Source organism: Crocodylus siamensis, chromosome 3, assembly GCF_052110815.1.
Source record: "Crocodylus siamensis isolate JL-2025a chromosome 3, ASM5211081v1, whole genome shotgun sequence".
In the NCBI taxonomy this organism is placed as follows: domain Eukaryota; kingdom Metazoa; phylum Chordata; order Crocodylia; family Crocodylidae; genus Crocodylus; species Crocodylus siamensis.
Genome location: NC_143397.1, coordinates 230407271 through 230413964, shown reverse-complemented (window position 1 = coordinate 230413964; position 6694 = coordinate 230407271). Strand labels below are relative to the sequence as shown.

The window sequence follows — 6694 nt, the reverse complement described above, 5'->3', positions numbered from 1 at the left end:
CCCTTGCTGTGCCCCCCTAATGAATTTGTAGGCAGCCACAAGATCACTTTTCACCCTTCCTTGGCAGAGGATAAAGAGGTCCAGGTCCCTCAGTCTCTCCTCATAAGGCTTGTCCTGTAAGCCCCTAACCATATGAGTGGCCCTCCTCTGGACCCTCTCGAGTCTATCCACATCCTTCTTGAAGTACGGTGCCCAAAACTGGATGCAGTACTCCAACTGCAGTCTGACCAATGTCGCAGAGGGGAAGTATCACCTCCTTGGCTCTATCTCCTGACTCATGACCATGGCATGAAGTCAGAAGAAAGAGTGGCTGAGATTTCTAGAGTTGCTTATCAAAATGTATCAGAACCTCATATGCTTTTATTTGCAACAATTAATGACCAAAATCTGCTCTCAAATACATGGTATAAACTTTCAGTGACACCACTGAAATGATTGTTCACTATGAAATATAAGTACTTCAACTCTTTCTAAAATGTATTTCAAATAATGAAAGACATCTCTCTGCAACCAATGTGAAAAAGAAATCTCACCAATAGAGCACTCGAGCATCATATATTGAAATGGAATAAAATCATGCTGGAGTTCTGTACTTTAAAATGAATTTCACATGAAAATTAAAAGATACTACTTTTTTGAGAGAGAAAAATCATCACCTGAAAATTTATACACCTAGTTGCAACAACTACTTTTAGTCCACTGAGTTAGAGATATGCCAAAGAAATGAATTATAACCCTTTGAAATGCATCATTAAATGTGTAATGGAAACTGACAGATGCTTATCTCTGGTGCAGGAGAGCTGTTAGATATTACTAAAATAATCCCATATTAACAACATCTGCTCTTAATGTGATTTTACTGATGTTGGCTATATGTCTTCTATGGTAATATGCAGTTCAAATGAAAAGCCTTTCAGAGTTAGAGATCACATGTCCCTCATACTATGATGAGAGAAAGGCCAGAAGGAATGTATTACTATAAAGGTAAAAATCTCTAACCAAAGAAGGCACTCCTTTTCTCTTGAAAGCTGAGGCTAAATCACACTGACTAAGCTACAAAATTAAATCAGTGTTTGCATCTGGTCATATTAAGAGCAGTAGCTGCCTCACCAACTGTGATGAACAAAAAGAATTTCTATTGATATTAATATTGTTCAGGAGCATAGCCTGGCCATGAAAGCTGAGCATCTGACACCCTGACCTCATCATTAATAGTTAACTTGTTGCAGTAGCTCTGAGCTAAGTACAATGCATAATACAAATAAAAACCAGGTTCCTTGCCCAAAGAAACTTGTAAATGTAAAGGCTAAGATCAAAGAAAAATGTTCAAATGGATATAGGGTCCAGCTGAGCTATAGGGAGGGTAAAAGGATAGCAGAAAGATGGATCTAGCATTTTTGCAGCTCCTAAAATCTAGTGTTGGTTTCGTCCCCACTGGTTAAAAGTAAGAGTCGCCTTAGGGAGAGTGCCTGGTGTACTCTTTATTTTCAGGGTTGGTTGCTGGTGCTTGTGTGTATGTGGTATACTTTGAGCACAGCTCTGACATCAGGGAATTCAGAACACTTAAGCTGGATCCAGAGATGTAGGCATGCATGGGTTGTAGCGCCACAAACCTCTGTGCAGCACCCCAGACTCCATGCCCTGCATGTTTAAATGTCTTCCAGAATTTTGTCTTCCAAAAATTTGGTTCCAGAAAATCCTAGTAGCAAAAATGAACTGCACCAAAAATACTCCAGGACCTTGAGCCAGAAAGCGTGGAGGCTTGGTCCTCCTATGAGATATTCTGGCAGCTGGCTAATGGCTAGAAAACGGTATTTAGAAGTTTATTTGGGGAAATTGGATTGTAGGTAAAATATATACGTGATGGCCTGGCTAGCAGTGACTTAGCCCAGGGGTTTTGAAGGGGTAAAAGATGATTGGAGGACTTCAGATTCCCTTTCCTCACCAATCAGGCCCCAGAGACTCACCCTCCATGTCCCCTGATTGGCCCCTTGGGTCACCAGGAGGGGGATAAAAGGGGCAGTGTGGCTGACTCAGGGAGACCAGCGAGGGACCACAAGGAAGGAGATTTAAAGAGCTGGCAAGAGCTGAGCCAACGGGGTGGGAGCACTTGCCGCAGAAGAACCTGAAGGAGTGGGACCTGCAGGCAGCAGTGGGACCCTCAGCAGCGCGGCGTGTGGCCAGCAGGAGAGGCTCCTGCTGGGCTCCAGGATCCCCTACAAAAGGCTGCAGCCAGCAGGAGAAGATCCCCAGCTCCAGCAAGGACCTGAGGGATTCCCAGTTCTGCTTCCATCTCCTCCAATCAGAGTCCAGGCAGCTCCACGTGAGGCCAGGCTCCAGAAAGGTCAAGACCCCCGGCAGGCTAGAGTAGTTCTAGCACTTGAGGCTGTGTGGTAGAGTTTCTGCCTACCATGTGAGAGAGCTGAGTTCAAGTCTCTGTGTGGGTGACTTGGGGTGAGTAAGCTAACAAGAAAGAATTCCTCTCACAGTGGAAGGGGCCATTGTGTTTTTCTCCCCCTCCAGGTACCTAGGCCCTGTTTTCCTCGTCATTTGACATTTGGTATTTTGTGCCTTTTATATTTCACCATTTTTTGTTTGTTCTGCTCTTTGCATTTTACATTTTGGTTAACCCTGTCTTTTGTCAACTGGATGAATATGTCTATGATTGTAAGTGTCTAGCCTTTGTTGAATCCTGCCCCACAGGGCATTGTAGTGTCCCTTATACCCCTTGGTTTATACTGGTTATGTTCCCAGTATTGTTCTCTCATTAAAAGGGATATGGTTAAGTTCCCATTGGCGGTCTGGCTCTGCTCTATAGGGGGAGGAGAGTCCCTACACTGCCCATAGTGCTTGTGCACCTGTTCTGATCCCTTCAATTAGATGGGGGGTACCTCTTGGAGTACCACCCGCATTACATATATGCATTAGAATAATGGTTCAGGACAATGGCAAGGGTTAACTGATTTTTAAAAGCCTGGTTCTCACAGTTTCACAGCCTTCAAGGCAGACAGGGTGCTGAACCCAGGAAAGCAACAAGGCCAATGGATACACACATACCCTGAGAAATTGTGGACATATACCATAACATAAGTTGGCACGAGCTCACAAGGCCCCAGAGCAGGGAACGTGAGAGTTCTGGTTCTGGGGGAACAGACCAAATTAGGAAATGGCCCAGAAAGACCAAATTAAGTTGTGTGCATGTGATAGGCTTGTGTAACAAAGGAATATGTTGTTAGGACAAAAAGTGGACAGTATGATGACCACAGAGTCCAATCAGTGATAGCCATCATGAAGAGTCATCAGGAGGAAAAAATAATACAAAAGCAGAGACTTTAGAGCAACAAAGGGACCTCAAAAGGGGCCCCCTGAGAGGGGAACCAGAGGTACATGGACAGAGGGTATATCACAAGCCTGTCTCATCTACCCCACTGGAGGCTGGGGGTAGTCCTTGGCCTCCAGGCTGCTGATACCTGACATTCAGGAGAGAACCTCAGAGCGAAGCTCACATTCTGACCAGATGCATCTTGATAGCCCTAGGATCGGTAGTTATAGAATTGCTCGTATAATTATTTTTTCTTATTACTATGTATCAATAAATTTGCCTATTATCAAATGGAAAGGTTGTGGAGGGTTTTCGGAAAAAGGTACCTGGGTCATAAATCCAGTGCCAACACTGGCCAAAGCATATCCTCTCCTCAAGTTGTTCCCTGGCTCCTTCAACATGGTGGGAAGTGGAAGGAGTGGAGAAATGGTGGTTTCCCCGAAGTGGGGCATTTTGCCGTGCACCAAAGCCTACATGCAGGGGCATGTGAAGCAGCAAAAAGTAGCAGCACAAATTTGTACTGTTACTTTTTTCCCTGCTGCAAGCACACAGCCCTACATCTGAGGATGTGCTCTGAGGATGCACGACATCCTTGAAAAACTTGACTGTGAGACAGATACTGAGGAGCTCAGCTCAGCCAAGATGGAAGCACTTCTGGGTATGTTTTAATAGTCCTGAATCCAGACAGTTTATTCATTTGTGGAGCTGTATTGAATTGTTTAGCTTTGGTTCAGTTTGAGATTAAAGTATGACGCCCTGAGTTACCTCAGTATCTAATACCTAATGGCATAGTTCTTTCTGGGTTACAGAACATCAAGTGTCCATGGCACATGCCATAGGCAGATGTACTCAGGCCTATGACCCCCTGCTGCCAGAGCCCCTATATAAGCCCCTAAAAACACAGCTTCAATTCTCCCTCGATATCTTTAAAGAAGTGGGTTTAATCTTCCATTGATATATCCCACCAGTCAACATGTATGACTAGTGTCTTGAGGCTGCAGTTCTCCAAGGCTAACGTCATAAGCTTATCTGGAAACTGTTCTTCAGAACACAGAAAGGAGAAATATATTGTCTTTTCATTCAGTTCTCTATACAATTTGTGAAGAGTAATTGATATAGCATATGCACAGCAGTATTTCTTGATATACGGATTGTATATTGATCACCTGCTGTGGGGTCTATAGGTAACCGGTATAAGTGGTATAAGCAGATTAATAAATGTTTCCAGTTCTGCTATAGTAAAATTATTGCTACTTCTAAATTTCAAAAAACTGAAAAACGTAATAAAGAAAAATGTACATGGATGGCATACCAGTGCAAGTTCAGTGTGCCTGCTGTTATTAAAGCTCCATCTGGTAAGTGAGGCCTGCAAATATTCAGTGAACTTTGTATACCTTATAATATGACAGTGAAGCAAGCAGCCACTTTATTTTAATGGATACACTGATTCAAGGCCATTCTACTGATTAATACTGTTTCTTGGCACACAGTGAGTCCCAGGTGTTCCTAATGAACAAGTTCTTGCCCCTCTGATTTCAGTCTAAAAGTGGCCATGGCACAAGTTAGCAGTTCCCCCCCCAGTTTCTCCCCCAAATATGTTAATTAGCAACAAAATGCATAAAAAGACTTGGCAATGGGCTTGATATTTCTAATGCATTTTGGCCAGTCCTGTGTTATACACCATGTAAAACATTTTAATTGTCCTTAATTGCAAATGATTTGTCCTTTCCCAGTGTCTACTGTAATACAGCAGCATTCTTGTGTGCTTATAACTCATGTTTATCATCTTTCCTTTTGTTGTGAGCTATTGGACTTTTCCAGCATAGCCTACAATTTAGTACACAAAGTATGTTAGATCCAGGAAAGAATTAGGTGCTTAAAACAAGACTTAGATGAGACTGAGGTTCCCAAGGACCAAATTGTAATCCAGAATGCTCTACTTACTTGCCAGCCTGGGGGCAGGGAGCAATATCCCATCCCTTGCTGCCCAGCTGACCAAGAGCAAATTTGTTGCCTGTCAGCCCTCAACATGTGTGTTATGGTGCAATAACTGATTCCACAGTTAATTTGTTACCTGTAAATTAACTGCAGAGTAGACCAATTTACTGCACAGTGGGTGTATCTACACAAGACACTTTACTGAGAAGTAGCATAGTTTACTGCACAGTAAGCATGTGAGTCTACACATGCACATACTCACTAATTATGAAAAAATTTACTACCTGCAAATGCAAGTAGCAAATTTACTTGTGATTATTAACTGCAGAGTAGTGCTTATGTAGATACCTGACCGGGAGCAAATCTGCTTCTGGTCAGCTGACCATCAGGGGATGAGGGATTGCTCCCTGCCCCTGACAACTGCCTGCTGGTGGGGTGGGCTCCACCACCAGAACTCAGGCAGGAACTATGTCCCCCTGTCCTGGCAGCAGGGATCTCCAAGGACCCCGCTCTGCTCTAAGTTCATGGAGGGCTTGGGGTTTGAGCCCTCTCAGAGCAGGGAGCTTGGACTTTGAGCTCCAAGGTGACAACTTTCCAACCTGTTCCCCGCCCAGCTCTGTGATCATGGAGCTGAGAAAGGAACAGGATCTCCAGCCACCTTCCCGTGATCATGGAGCGGGGGGCTGGGAACTTTCCTGGTCAGGGGTAGGTCACACCCTGTTCCCCAATCAGGTGATCAAGGCACAGGGCTTGGAAAGAGTGGTAGGGGTGGGGCAGGTCCCAGCCCCCTACCCTGATCTGCTGATGGGGTAGCTAGGAGTGAGCCTCCAGCCCAGGATATTTTATTTGTGAGTAGTTTACAAAGCTGGGTAATCACAAAGCTGAGTGGGGAACAGGCAGGAGAGCTTGTTCTCTACTCAGCTGCATGTACATCCATGTACATTTTACTTACAAGTAAACTGCTCCCAGATTTAATGCACGTGTAGATATAACCAGTAAGTGCCTGCATGTGTAGATGGTGATGCTTACTGCACAGTAAATTGGTCTACTGTGCAGTAAAGCAACTTGTGTAGGTGTGCCCAGCCGGGCAGGCCCTGCAGCCTCTCCCTGACTCCATTGGAGGTCTATATTGAGCAGATTCTTTTTGGTGTTGGGTGGTGGAACTGGAGCTTGCTCCATCCACTCCATGCATTGACCTGGTATTGCAGTGCTTCCAGGACCGGTGCAAAAAAAAAACAGGAAAAAAAAAAAGCATTTTCTCAGTTTACGTACTACACCAATATAATCTGACTGCCAAAAATTCATTTATGGCTACATTCTTTGAAAACTTGGGATGTTCTGCTATCTACCTTTTATGTAGTAGCCTAGAGGTCAGACTAGTCATTTTCAACCTTTTTAGACTCAAGGCACCCCTCATTAAGTTCAAGGCACCCT

At 44.2% G+C, this 6694-nt stretch overlaps 1 pseudogene; it reads left to right on the top strand.

Moving 5' to 3' along the window:
- The first annotated feature begins 6363 nt into the window (after positions 1–6363).
- On the top strand, positions 6364–6493 carry LOC149869557 (U2 spliceosomal RNA; annotated as a pseudogene).
- The last annotated feature ends 201 nt before the right edge of the window (positions 6494–6694 follow it).